Source organism: Sinohyriopsis cumingii, chromosome 5, assembly GCF_028554795.1.
Source record: "Sinohyriopsis cumingii isolate HCF-2022 chromosome 5, ASM2855479v2, whole genome shotgun sequence".
Lineage (NCBI taxonomy): Eukaryota > Metazoa > Mollusca > Bivalvia > Unionida > Unionidae > Sinohyriopsis > Sinohyriopsis cumingii.
Window position 1 is genome coordinate 8920613 of NC_142965.1, and position 15923 is coordinate 8936535.

Consider the following 15923-nt stretch of genomic DNA (forward strand, 5'->3'; position numbering starts at 1 on the left):
TTCATAAAATCTTCAATTCCTTATTAACCAACGCTGGCTAGCCACACCCTTGTATATTCCATTTTATCTTAACCCATTTGCAGGCTTGTTCCCATTTTTCCAGCTCATTAGTACCGTCAGTCCAATATCCACCTTTAATTTACTCGACAGACCTAGAAATAGGTCAATGCATAAATAAGCATTGCGCACCATTCTGCTTGGCAAAGATTACATCACTGAGTATTATTAAATCGTATAACAAGTTCATTTGCACCAAGGATAGTAATGAGACATTTTCAGGCAACATTTTATTGTTTGAGTTTCATTTCAGAAAATCAGAAAAAGTATTTAAATAAATATGTCTAATCAAAAGTTACCTTTTTTACATTCACCATTTATCAATTGTCAACTTTAGATTGAAATATATTATCCGCCTTGTCATAGCATGCATTATAAATGAGCAAAATGTCAAGGCGACCATCTATATATGCATGTATTACTACATAAAGAAGATTTAAATTACAGAAATTACATGAAATTTCCACAGAACACATGTCATTTAAAAATAATGTATGGTATGTAAAAGGCAATTAAAATACAAACAATGAAGTTCCAAAATATTCACTGAATGAAACTGGTTGGACACAAAATCATGAGGGGTCATCGCGCTTTAAGCATGGTGGTAGAGACGTAAGTGATCCTATCTGAAGCATAATGTTTCTAAACACAACTAGGAATATCACATTGCTGATCATAATTACTCTATGAATGCTAAATTACATACACTTATATATCTGATTGTACAGTTATTAACCAAACAGAAAACACTCATCTTAGCACAGCCAAATCTACACATTCTACACACTGCACCCCCACCCCATACAACTTGGGTTGTAGTTGTCTCTGACAATTCTTTTCAATATCCTGCCGAAAGTCACTTTGATGTATACAAGATGTATTAATGTTGCTTGTTACCCACAAATAGAACCATATTATTGCATTTATAGTGAAATAAATTCTACATGCATATGTGGAATCACTGTAGGTCGATTCTTCATTATAGGTAGGTGTGTGTGATTTGGATTTTTAACGTAGCTTTAAAAAAATTTCAGTCATATCGCTACGATGTCTGCAGTGTGACAGTTCAGCATGATGTCCCACCCAGTCACATTATCCTGACACCAGGCCGACCAGTCCTAACACTAACCTCTTAATGCTGAGCGCCTAGCGAGGCAGCTGTTAGTACCATATTTATAAGTCTTTGTTATTACTCTGCCGGGGATCGAACCCGCGACCTCCCGCATCCGAGGCGGACGCTCTAATCACTTGGCCATCGGAGTCCTGTTTACATTGAAAACTTCCGTTTGGTTTGAAACGCGAACACGACGACATTGTCAGGAACCACTTGGTGACAATCGATCTAGAAATTATAAATCAATGCATGAAATGGGTAGGTTTTATTTTGAATCCTTGGAACTTTTAGTTTTTAAAATCAGTGTGTGTGTGTGTGTGTGCGTGTGTGTGTGTACGTGCGTGCGGTATACGTTTCCAAGGGGTGGGGGCAGAAACTATAGTATTATATATCAGTTTCATTCGCCCATATAAAAAAAAATGAATTTTATTTCATTACTCATTTCTTCCAAACCATAAACAAAAGAGGACAGATCATCCAACGGCTAAATCCTTATGTATATTGCAAATATACATGAAAAATGTTGTTCATATTATATCTCTTGTAAGTCGTACTGTTTACATAAACGAGACTGAACTGGTGTTTTATTATATCTAGCACCGTCCGTTCTTAAATGTTGCAATGGTTAGTAATGCTACTAATATGTCTTAAGTTGTTAAAGCTTCGAATAATTTGACGTAAAGAGCCAGTATGTACCTTGTTTGTTATTATAATTTTTCAAAACGGAAAACAGACAAATATTGAAAGAAAAACATAATATACATTTCAGGAAATGTTTGTACAATAGCATAACTACGACTTTCCAGAGACAATGTACTTTAATGCTCTCTAACATGTTCATGTTTTTTGGGGGGTGGGAATGGGGGGTGGGGGCAAATTAAAAGAAAGCCGGTGATCGAATGTTTGAGGGTCATCATTTTTCTACTATTCAGAGATAAGAAGGTCTGCAACTATTTACAGGACAACAAAAAACATTATGACAAAAATATACAAATAAAAATACGCAGATATTCGTGACAAATACATGCATAATAGTGACAATATATGACATAAAAACTGGTGACAAGGATAGCAATATTTTCGAAGAACATTTCTATGATGCGTATATTTCAAAACTGACTTGCGCCCCTCTGTTTTGGTTTATTCGAACGTTTACATGAATGGAATGGTTGAATATCTGTCAGAGACGATACGAGAGTGTTTGATGCATGATCATGTATGTATAGTATAAATTAGAAACAGAATGGGATCTAAATTAGACCCTTGTTGAACGCAGTGGGTTATTCTGTTTAAAGACTGACATTATAATCGGAAACGGAAACAATTGTACAAAATTATTGAGATTTTATCCAAACCATCACACACACACACACACACACACACGCACACACGCACACACACACGCACACACGAGTGAGAATCTAATATGATCATTTCTATACAGATAGTTTTTACAACCAAAATAATGTGGTTCACAAGATCCAGTCCTTTCTTTAAATTACGATATAGTGTTCCAGTAATATCAATAATATTAACATAATTTATCCATTTATCTGCAAGTTTAACGAAAAACTCGACAGAGTGATGGGCTCGGACATCTGATTGAGTTGCGTGTAAAAGACTATCCTTACTAAAGAAACCACGAAAATAGTGGGTAGCATGATTTTCAAATAGTTTGGAAACAGGGAGGCGGGATTTATATAGGTTGTGACCGGAGGGGTATATTTTGTTGCCACCTTTGTGTACAGGGTAGCCTTTACCTAGTCTGAATGCTTGCGGGTACGCTTCATTTCAGGTACGAAGGGTTATTACCTCGGTAATTGATTCAGTAAGTACTATTACATAGGCCGATTTGTTTTAAGAAAGATGGATATTAGGCTCTCCTGATAAGAGTCTTGCTTTATCTTTGATAGCATTTTGAGGATTTCCTCAAATCTGAAGTATTCCTAAACTCTTATTTACAAGAATATACGGGGCCCCGAGTGGCCGAGTGGTCTAAAGCGCTCTCCGTTACGGATCATTGCCATCTCACGTCTGTCTGCGTGGGTTCGAGTCTCGGATTCAGCCAATGTGGGTATGTGAGAAAGCTTGCCAGTAGCTTCTCGTGGGTCGTTGGTTCTTCCGGGGTTTACCCGGGTTCTTCCTCCACCATTAATACTGGCCGCCATGTATAGCTGAAAAATGGCGTTAAACCCTATAACAACAACAACAAGAATATACAGGTTTCCATGTGCTCAGTGTTGACACTACTGGGCCATTTCCCATCGTTTTGACTGTCTTTATCGCTGAATTGTAAAATCTCAATCTGAGGACCAAAGTGAAAGCTGTCTTTTTGCGTAGCGTGTGTGGGACATTGCACCTGCGACATACACGAACCTAGATCTTTCAACATCGAAGGCTAAGCATACGGAGTCTGTCATGAAAAGTTCACGTTAGCACAAGCAGGTAAAAATATCTATTGAACTGCCGCAAGAAAAACTATTTTTGTTTCTTATTTTCTAAAATGTCAATATTTTGAAACCAACTCTTCAGGAAAGCACTCGCACAAAAATATTCACACCATAGTGCTAATGTATTATCATCAGGTTACCGACGAGTAACCTGAACCGTACAACTACATGTGAACCGGGGTCAACTAAAAACCGAATGTAAAAGCATTGGACTTAGTCTAGTTTTGCTGGAAAAATTGTTCTTGTACCTAGATTACATGACTATAATTACATGTATAATCTACTAGCAGTTAGAATCAAATTAAAAAAGTATCATGTATGGTTTCTGATGAACTCATTCGAAGTCCTATGTCTGAAATATTTCGTGTGATGATCAGGGTGGGAGCATTAACATTGAGACAAGTACTTGCCTCATGGAGGTGACCTCTCAAGCAGGTGTGACTATATAATGTTTTAGTTTATACTACTGGCGACAGATTACCATAGCAGTTCAGGAACCTCCAATTTAGCAGGAAAACGGCCATTTTACAACAGGATCGTACGGATAATTATAATAGAAAAGCGTAAATCCAGGAAGTTAGGCAGAAAGAGTGTAACTGTCAGAGAATTTGTTAGATGTACGACTTCACGGAGGTAGGTAAATAATGTTTACTATTAATGAAAACTGACTCAAATCACAATCTTAAAAGTTGTTGAGCGAGGGTCCAATATTTGGGTTTAAACTGTCGCGGGTACATATATAAAACATCAAGGGCACATATATTACACCTATCACGGGTACATATATAACACATATCAGGGAACAAACAATGAAATGGAAGAAACAAAACTGCCACACAAACGTTTAGAACAGAAACGTTTTAAATGTCTTAAATGCTAATGAATACGAAATGCCCGAGGGGGGTGCATACAAGTAACTGTATAGACACTTACTTTCGACAGACATTCAAGATTGATGAAAGTTATGGCAATGTGCTATAAATACTGTACAACTATAACTACTATGAATTTAAACTTGCATTTTAAATTTTTTGGTTTATCTATCCTCGGCGGTTGTCAAAATAGAATTAATGGGATTTTAAATGGAAATACGATAAATTAAACCCCCGAACCTTAGGTCATACTGATGGACGAATTATACCAAAAAATCAATCAGTATCAGCGGGGGGGGGGGGGGGAGGGCATTAATCGGAATTAATTGAATGGTAAGTACATAGTTAAACTTGTCTTTGATATAGATTATTTATATATTTATTTATAGCCTTTTGGGCGCTTTTTTTGGGGGGGGGTGTTTGGGCGCTGATTTTTATTTTGCCGCAATATAGCGGAAATCAAACCGCTAAAATATTTGGTGATATAGCGTCAATATTATTGCAGTGTAATTGTTTGTGACAAAATGTGGGAATCTTTTTATTGTGTTTATTCTTCAAAAAAACTAGTAGTCGAACTAAATAAAGTCTACTAAATCAAACTGCAACCAACAATTTTATAATTTCATTATAAACAGGTGATAAAAGTGCTTTCTAATTTATATTTATAGAATTACTTACAGTCTGTAATCTGTCCGTCAGCGCCGTGTATATTAACATCATTACAAATCCACCGGCTCATCGGCATGAACTCCGTAACCCTTGTTGGGTCGTCCCGTAGTAATGACTGCATGCCCAAACGATATCATCGACACCTTCATGATATCCTCACATTTGTCAAGCCTGTTGATCACTTCTGTGCAGCGTAATAGTTCTTCCTTCGTCGCTACCACGAAAAGAGTAACATGCTCCGTGTAAGCAATTGTTGTGATTACCAACTTTCCACAACGCTAACTCATTACTATCTGATTGATCACTCTAGTCTTCTGGGACGCCTGCCAAATTTTCCTCTCGTTTGGCGCGATTATTTTCCTCTTTTCCCACTGTAATATTTTGCCACAAAACAGATGGATCTGTATCGCTGAAATCAATTAAGATGAATTAAAACTAAGCAGAAAAGAGCTACTTTTTGAAGTTGTTTCAGCCACGCACGCATATTCAAATCACTTACAATTAAGTCGCTGTTCATCTCAGTCTTAAATTACTGAAACGAGTTTAACTTAACACTTTTCATCTACCAACACCACGAACACACATGCATACAATTATACGTCTTCATAAATTACACGAACACCTCTTCCTTCTTGAAGAAATAGAAACAGCCGCGAATCATCCCCGTACCATATCCTTTGGGTAACTCATGCAGTTGCGTTGTCTGTTATATCACTGGTCGCCGTTCTGCATAAGTATATTTGTAATGATCGATATTCCGCTCCTTTCTCTATGATAAATAGCAACTGCACAAAATAATTTCCTGGTTTTCCAATAAAGACGTAGCTGTACAAACTCTTGTTGTTTTGACAGTTACAAAATAAAAACCTATTTTTTAACCCATAAATAAATTTGCTAAATCTTAAAAAAAAAAAATTCTGGGCTGACGAATCTTTCTTTTTAGAAACAGGATTAGCTCAGTCAATCATGGCATGCCCTAGAGAATAGAATAGGCATTATTAATTATCCCCTTGCAGTGTTGAACTTGAGATGTAACTTGGGGTAATTATCAATATCCGACCCGAGATGGTAAATTAAGGTTAATTATCAATATCCTACCCGAGATGGTAAATTAAGGTTAATTATCAATATCCTACCCGAGATGGTAAACTAAGGTTAATTCTCAATATCCTACCCGAGATGGTAAATTAAGTTTTTTTTCTCAATATCCTACCCGAGATGGTAATTTGAGGATAATATTCAAAAAGGCAAAAAAGTGCGTGTCCGGTCGGCCGACCGTCTCTGTTTTTCATTGCCGACCTAGCCCCCCCCCCCCCCGTAATTAAATTTTTTAATTATTATAACTTTTTTTTTTAAAAAGCCCCTCAAAATCCACGAAATTGATTAGTGCATCTAACTGAGCTGGTTTAGTACTTTATATATACTAACCATTATAATATATATATATATATATATATATATATATATATATATATATATATATATATATATATATATATATATATATATATATATATATATATATATAATATATATATATATAAAGCTACCAACCTACCCTAATTTTAAAACCACATTTTTTTGTTGTTGTGCTGGCCTAATAATTTTAGCCAGCTCCTTCTGTCTATCCTTTTTTAGAGGATGCCTTGGAAGAGAATGATTATCGTAGATTCCTCTTTGTTTTGCATGCAACCAAAAAGATAGGTCAAGAATTTCGTGTAGATAAAACCGTCCGTTGAATCCCTTTTCATCTGTTGTCACGCATTAACCGAATTCAAAATCTGATCCTCAAGTAAATGGGTTTTGATAAAGCTGCTGTTTTCGTAGTGTTAGTAAAACTAATCTTGACCTGAAATGTTGGTAAATCTTCCAAATCTAATGATAATGTAAGTGGTAGGTCGATCTGTAAACGTATAGTCCATCCTTTCGAGAGTCATACAAAAAATTCAGTCGTACAACCTGGTAAACAGTGTTTACAGATAGCAATTTCTAAGCAAAGCCGACTCCACCGTTACCTCTCATCAACTCTGTGTGTGTGTGTGTGTGTGTGTGTGTGTGTGTGTGTGTGTGTCTGTGAGATACCTGAATGTCTCTTTCTCGTGAAATGTATTTCCTTTCCTCAGCTTTTGTTAGTGTCGGATGGTTCCTCCAGTCTTCTCTACTTTCACAAAAAGCTCATTTTTCAACCCATTTATTCCGTGGCTTTATTATATACGTAAATACGTTTGACAAATTCGTTTCATGAAAACACTTCCTTCTTCCTTGTTTACTATGTACCTAAATTGCAACATTATTGATTTACTAAAATCTTGGTTTCAATTATAATTTTCCCCGTATCATTAATAGTGCTATACAATAAACCAATAGTACACGATCGTTTAAAAGCGAAATGTTTGCACACAGCACGCGTGTACCGTATATTATGAAACTGACTGGAAAGTGATGTAATTATAAGACCACTTTTACTGCTACAACCAAAGCTGGATCATCCTTTGCTAGAAAGATATATTCGTACTGAAAATAGTCCTGAAACAAATAATTGTTCTTGCATCCTAGATACACATCAGAAAGTCACGACGGTAAATATTCCAGTCCGCTAGGAAAACACAAGTCTCACCTTATTGTAGAATCCTAAACCAAGTGTGGCACCTATTATGTCGCCACGAGAGAGAAAAACAGGAGCTTTTCTAAAACAAAATATTGTAACACGTCACCTCACTAAACACATCAATGAATATCCTCGTTATGAATTGTAACCTTATTTAAGTATAATAGCAAGTGCCATCGGATCCAAAATCGACAGAAAGAAAGGTATAAGGCAATCAGAGTGTTAACTCCTGGTAGTAAACCACTCCCCAGCCCTGTTCTTGGGTCAATTTCAATGACGCCCAGACTGTAATAAGTACCGATATATCGTGGAATGAGTACCGATATATCGTGGAATGCAATCTTTTCATGCCACGATTTCCTGAACTACCTGGTCATCTGGAAATCCCAAATAAAGAAATATGACTCAATCATTGTCCGAATATTCCTGATGGATACCTCCACAGACCGCATTATACATTACTATCCATTTCAAAACTGAGCGCACCTTTCTTTGCTATTTCATATCCATGAGTGTAATGACAGATGGTTGCTTGATTAATGGCAGACTTGATCATTCGAAATAAATTGTTCGGGTTGAAACATGTATCCAATTATATAATAAAGGTCCCTCTATCGTTCAGGAGTGTAGTTGTCAGTCCCTGTCAAATGTAAAACTTTCAGTTTAAATACAGACACTCACCTCGAATGACACTGATGAAAGTATCGAGTTTCCGACTGGAAGATATTTAACACGGTTGTACTCACACATACCTTAATATAGTGATTTCCTAATTTACTAGTTCATATTTCACTCCATTCATTCGCGTTGGAGGGGCAAGGTGTTCAAAATCAGGTAAACCTTCTTGACTCAGACTTATGGTAAGGATTTAATCTTGATAACCTCATCAGTTGTGTCGGCGAAACTACTTCATCGCAATAACATATATTCTTGGGCTCTACCTGTGCCGATCTGCACACATGCCAGGAAATGTAATGCAGTTGTATGACTAATAGTAAACATTCATTATAAGGAAATGACAGTTCACGAGCTATTCACAGTACAGGTTTAAAATGCCACATTCATGTATTTGAAATTATTATTGAGTGTTTGTTCGGCAAGCGAATATGCTCGTGGTATCAATGATCTTTACTAAGTGACACAAACCATTTTAATAATCTCGCTGTTGTTTTGGTTATCTCCAAAACTTATGTAAAAAATAGTTCCATGCTATATACTGATAATTTACCGCATCACGTTAAGCCTTTTATATCAAGAACGTGTTGTTTCAAGTTTATCTTAGACGAATTCCACTTTCTCCATAATCCTGGGGATTTGTTTTCACAAATATATATATATATATATATATATATATATATATATATATATATATATATATATATATATATATATATATATATATATATATATATATAAGCATTTAGCAAGCAATTGTGTATATGACCTAGCAAAAAGTGAAAGAGATTATTCACAGTTTTATATTTGTTATCGACTGTTTGACCTTTGGTCATATCGCAGTCGTCTAATCGGAGATAATTCTTTACGGTATCTATTATAGACTTGACACGCTGAAAGAACTGGGCTCTCATTGACTCATTACCGTGGTGTATTATTGGGAGAAAACATACCCCCTGATGAGGATCGAATCCTGTACCTTCCACCAAAGACCGGATGACATGCCACTTGATCCAAGATTACTCAAAAACAAAGGTTGGTCAGCCGATGCGTGTTGTTGTTGTTTTGGGTTTAACGCCATTTTGAGGGCATTATAAGCTATACATGGCAGTCAGTGTAACTGGTGGAGGAACAACCCGGGGATAAACCAAATAAAAACCACCGACCCACGGGACGCTACTAGCAGCTGTCTCACTTACCCACACTGGCCGAGCCCGAGACTCGAACCCACGCTGAAAGAAGTGAGATGGGTGTGATCGGTAAAGGCGAGCGCTTTAAACCAATCGGTCATCCGGGGCCCCGTCAGCAGATGGCCTTGTATACCCAAACGACTAGGTTTGGTCAGGTGATGGCCTCGCATACAGAACAAAACGTTTGTAAGCTGGTGACTTCGTCTACCCTCATCTAAATCGCTACACTGGTGTATGATGGCGGTCTTAGCATTACTATGGGTCTTTACTCAACATGATTGATCGGCATGTAAACGGATACAGGTTCAAGTCCTGCTGTAAATTCAACCCCTGTCTCGTTCACCCATTCCTAAGTAAGCGTCACATATAGCAGTTTATCTTCATTAGTTGTGATCGGGGAACACGCCGGTTATCGGGTACTAAGCAGTTACTATACTAAGTTCTCCAACCAGAGCTGTTAAAAGAAATTTCCTTTTTCAAATGATTCAATGGGGCAATTATTCTGTTCTCCACCAAGGTTTAAAGGATCTTTCATAATCTTTCATCAAAAAGTTCTTGTTTATTCATATAATGGTGTGGATAATATCAACAGAATACACTGTGACTCAGTTTTGCTGTCAAATCTGACAAACACGTGGAAATTTTAACATCTCATTAAAATAAAAGCATCTCACCTTTTCTGTGTCCCGCACCATCTCTCTGTATGCATTTAAAAAGGAATGTTACTTTTCAATTTGAGAATACTTGATTAAATACACGTTAAATATAATGATGTTAATAGTATGCCCGCGATCTGCATTTTCTATGTTTACACATTTAAGACCCCGTGTTTTCCTTACTTTCTGGCTTCAGGCGAAATAAGCATCATCATGCTGTCCTACAAGGACTTCTAAAAAAATGGATATACATGCATCCAATTCAATTCCCTGCAGGTACAATCTGCTTTTCGTGCAGATTTCACTTACACTCCCCGGAGTTATACTTTTGATTAGTTTTTCGTATGCTCATGTTGCATGCGTATCTTTCTGCCATCTTCAGTTTGCATCTTTGATTCCTGGTGAATGTGATGGCGTCATGACAGTTACCAGCCGCTCTACCGGTAAGCGATCAATACCTGAATCGCAACCATAATAGTGCCGGTAGCAAAGACGAACCACATGAAACGTTTTCTTTCCTACTTTACAGACATATGCCAAATTCCCTCTCTTTAAGCGCCGACTATTCTAATTTACGCAAGAAATATTTTCAAATTTACAAGTATATTTTACATACGCATTTCTTCAAGTTAAAGTCAAAGAAAAAAATCTTTGAACAAAAACATGATCATATTATTTTATTTATTTCTGCTCAAAACCACTATATAATTTCTGTATTGTAGCTCTTTTATGGGAATCCCGAATGTTATCCCATATTGTGCAACATTACATAACGACTCACAACAAACCCCAGCTGATGTGTCTATCATTGACTTTAAGTAAGTACATGCTGCTAAGTAAGGATGATCGACATACAGGTAAGGTCTATTTAATAGTCCCTGCATTTGAATTTGAGAGGATAAGAATGTGTGGCCTTGATCGGTGGGGAAGAGGCAACCACGTTTTTGGACAGACACATGCATAACTAAAAGATTAGAAATAAGTCTTTGAACAATGGAACACCGATGATAAATTACAAATGAACCCTTGGGGTTACGATGGAAACACCCATTACAAATTACTATAGAACCCTAGTTGTTACAATGGAAACACATTTACAAATCACAATGGAACCCTAAAGGTTACGATGGAAAACCCCATTACAAATTACTATGGAACCCTAGAACCCTAGCTGTTACAGTGGAAAAACATATTACAAATTACAGTGGGACCGTAATGGTTACAGTTATCCTCTGTTTGTGTTTACTAAGCATTACGCATCTGGTATGACAATAAAATAGACAGGTTCAACCATATCGGTGTTTGCGTACTTCTGACTGCATCCTGTCGATTGAATCTCTAGAACTAAAGGCAGTATATAACCGATATACTATTTACTTGAGCTTAAACCTTACTTTCAGTGCGTATCTTATCTGTGTCATTAAATATTCATTTAACATTCTGTGGAAAAATGGTTTATAAATAAGAAAAATAAGTGATCGTATTAAATCTAAACTTACCAAGGTCACTTTGCTTTCCTCGTTTTATGCAAATGGTGTGGACGAGGGTAATTAGTTGACGGAAATACAGTATCTTCCAGCCTTTCAATTGTCTCTGTAACGTTCGAGAATAACACATGGACACGTATCATACTATATCCAAATTTTGTTGACAAGCATTTGCCCCAAAGTTGGTATATTAGTATACCCCTTTGATACACGGGTCTCACAGGTGTAATAGAACCTAATTTTACCTGTTCAGCACACAGTATTCCTCTTTATCAGTACAGTAGGTTGAGCTCTCGGTTATGACATCAATAACGTATATAGGACATGCACTTTTATAAATTATTCACCCTAATGTTCATGCATATTGTATTCTATGGGCCATGTGTGGAATTCAACGTAATGACCATGTATATTCCTTGAGCCGCCAGTAGAATGACGGAGATGCACGAACCGATATAACTCCTGTGGTTTTCAACTTAGCATCTCTCTCTCTCTCTCTCTCTCTCTCTCTCTCTCTCTCTCTCTCTCTCTCTCTATATATATATATATATATATATATATATATATATATATATATATACGAGGTAGGGCGTGCGTCTGTATATACATATGTGTGTGTATATATTTACATGGGTGAATACGTATGTGGAAATAAGTATACGTAAGTTCGTATTTATTGTAGTAATTAAATGTTTGTAGGTGCGATATATTTGTTTTACTGTATGTATCAAACGTATCAACATCAGTTTATGTAACAGACGTAGATGTATGTACTTGTTGATGGCCAATTGACGAGAGAGAGAGAGAGAGAGAGAGAGAGAGAGATATGTGGTGATATCTCTATGCCTACTTGAATCTATCAATACCACAGTCATTTTCCAGTTTGTATATTGTCGAAACATTCGAAAAATCTTGCTCATTTTAACCTATAACTAATGGGTTTTTTCTTTCTTCTGCCTATACATCTGAGTCATTTGCAGAATCCATTTGCCTATACCGAAACACACCCGTTGATTTGCAATTCATATTTCTCGTGAGTATATGCGGCCTAGACTTAGCAGTTAATTGTTTTCTTGTTCCTACGTAACCCATGTAATAATAATAATAATAATAATAATAATGAGGACTTTGTATAGCGCCTAATCTTTATAGGCTCTAAGCGCTTTACAACATTAGACAACACCTATAAGATAAAAAAACATATATAATTATATGATTACAAAAACAAGCACCATGAAATTAGAAAACATAAAAAACATGCTGAGAATATTTAAGGTAGGAAACATTATTAGGTCTTTAAGTTTGTTCTTGCAGTCGAAATAAGTAAGTTTACATTATCATGATGGAGTCCTTGTTCCAAATGTTTGTTTGTGGGCTGGGTCCCAGCATGCCCTGTTTGATGTTACTTAATATATATCGATCAAAATTTTCCGATATGTTTATAGAAGTGAGGCATGGTCGCAAGAGGTTGTCTCCGAGACTGTTCAAGAATCTTAACTTACGTCATAACCTAAATGATATTGATGGCGAGTGATAGGAGGTAGGAGGATGATGATTGGGGTGGGGAAGGAGAAGAGGGGTGATAAGAATAATTTGTGGTCGAGAAGCGAGGAGGATTGGGATGGGGAAGGGAGGAGAACGAAAATAACAAACAATGATTAAGGAGTGCGTTGAGCCATGCTGTTGTACAATAGATTTCTTTCTTTCCTTTCCTTGTTTTATTCTTTCTGTTTTCTTTTCTTTTTCTTTCTTAAATTTCTTATCTTCTTTTAATAATTTTTTCTTCTTTCTTCTTTGCCTTGCTTTTGGTTCTAGACTTGTATAAATACAGACTCATTCAAGAGTAAATTGTACTTGTAAATTATCTGTTTTCGACATTCGACAGTGCCGCGCTCTTTGTTCGGCACCAGCGTGTTGTTTTGTAAAAGATAATTTTTAGTTAAGATTTCAACCCAGCTGGTTATGATTGTTGTCTGGAAAATGGTTTCCATTTGCATAACTACATTTGTGTTGTATCGATTACACCGACTGTACGGGAATAAAATATGACTAAACTGGTGAGTGAGAAAATCGGAATCAGGTGGAGTGAAATTTTGTCTTGTTCTCTCTCAGTATTGTTGTTATTGTTGCAATTGTTATTATTGTTGCTCACAGTTACAGTGCATTCTCAATAAGCAGTCCACAATATCACTGACTGCCAAGTCCCCCTTGGAAACCATTCCATATGATTCTCTGCACTAAGTTTATGAAATTTCCGCAGTTACCATGAAGTATCACTTTCCTGTTGTAGATTTGTTCACGTCTTTATATCCTTTAAGCGACGCACAGTACGCAGTTTCCTGACAGCCTCAACAGTTTTGCAATTGGTTTTGATAACAAACTTTCACTGGCTTATATATCCTTACTCCTTTGTTAGATTTTGTGTGTGCTGGTGACGCCTAGTCACACAGCATCATGCACACTCGTTCACCATTTGACTAACGTGTTCAAAGTCATAGACATAAAGATCTGCATCAAAATTTTGTCAAAGTTCTGATTTATTTCTTACGTTTCTTGTTGGATCTGTTGCAACACTAACAGCTTCAAATGAAAGTGGCCTTTGAGCGTGGGCTCGACATGCTGACAAATCTAACTTACTTAAACCGGATTTTTTTCGACAAAAAATGGAAATTGAAAAGTCAGCCATTTTGAAATATATAGGTTTGGTTTGGGTTTGTGCGTTTTAAAGTCATTGTTTCAGCACGTAATCGGCTATACATGTCGGGTAGTATTTTGGCAGAGGAAGGGTCAAGAAAGACCACGGGAAGAGCCACCATCCCAAAGAAAGCTAATGGCAAGCTTTGCTTTCGCACCTACTCACGTTGGTTGAGTTCAGACTTGAACTCACTCAGACAGAGGTGAGACGAGACTGATATGTGAGGGCAAGCTGTGGTCCCTTTGAAATGGATATATACAGTACACATTTAAGAAATGAGCTGTACCAATATATGTGGCGGTAATTTCCTGGAGACATCCTTCAAATAAGCTTCTACCCCCGGGTCCCCACATGTTTCTCAAGAAATCGACGACCATTCTAATCCGAGTCTTTCATACGGGGATTCATACGACCCACCCCCATCCCCAACAAAAAAGAAAATACGAGCGCGAAACAATCGGATCGAAACGTTTCCTAACGTTGGTTTTTTCACCATTAAATGGTTAATAGTATTCCTGAAAACTCTCAAATTGCTGGAGCTTCCTGAGACTTTGTCCCCCGGGCCCCCACTAGCCGTTCCATCCCAAAGACCCCTTGACTATTTGTTTACGCGACCCCCTGCCCGCCCCACGACTACGACTTCAACCCTCCACCACAATGCATCCACTCCCAACCCCCACTATTTCTGGATCAACACGTGTGCTGCCATTGATGATGAACACCTTCGATATTGGCTAAGGACTTCTGGTAATTGTTCTAATGTACCCAAGAAGTTAGGACAGCAACCGTAGTACCATTTGGATGTCAACTTATCGGGGAACAATACAATGAAAAATGACATTGTTGACTACAGAAACCGTTACTGTTACTTATCGAAACCAATCGATAATTCATCGTTACCTGCAGTCAATATGGGCGAAAGCTTCTTGTCATAAATTCCAGCCATGTAGGATGAAAATGTCTAAGCAATTTTTATTGTATTTAACACCACATTAACACTTAGCGTTTGTTATTTTTTGTTTGTGTGTTTTCTTAGGGTGTTGTATATATCTTTATTGTTTGTAACACTTGGAACATGACTGTATTTCTATTATGCGTAATTGTGTTCATGACTATACATTTTAGTGAATATTTATAAAGAAAATATTACATAGCTGATTTTGTACATGGGTGTAGATTTTATTTTAAGATGTTATAGTGTATATAGATTTAATAGGATATATAAATAAATGTCAAGTTTCTAATAATAAAACAGGTTGACAAGTTTGGGGTAATTTCTCTTTGGCTGGGTGGGTCAGTGAGTTCTTAGAAAATTTAAGTTATTTCCCACTGGATTGGTTAGGTCACATGAACATGTATTGTGAAATATTAGATTGAGTAGTAAGGTCTCTCATGTGGGATATATAGCGACATATAGTCGTGATAGACTCGTGAAAGTATATGTCGGGAG

General features: G+C 36.9%; 1 protein-coding gene across 1 annotated transcript in view; it reads right to left on the bottom strand.

Annotated features, from left to right (window-relative positions):
• Window positions 1-5547, bottom strand: part of LOC149798603 (uncharacterized) — a 270356-nt gene extending 264809 nt beyond the window's left edge. The window contains exon 1 of the mRNA XM_089957271.1: window positions 5172-5547. The gene's annotated coding sequence lies outside the window, so the exon portion shown is untranslated. The remainder of the gene's footprint in view (window positions 1-5171) is intronic.
• Window positions 5548-15923: the final 10376 nt, after the last annotated feature.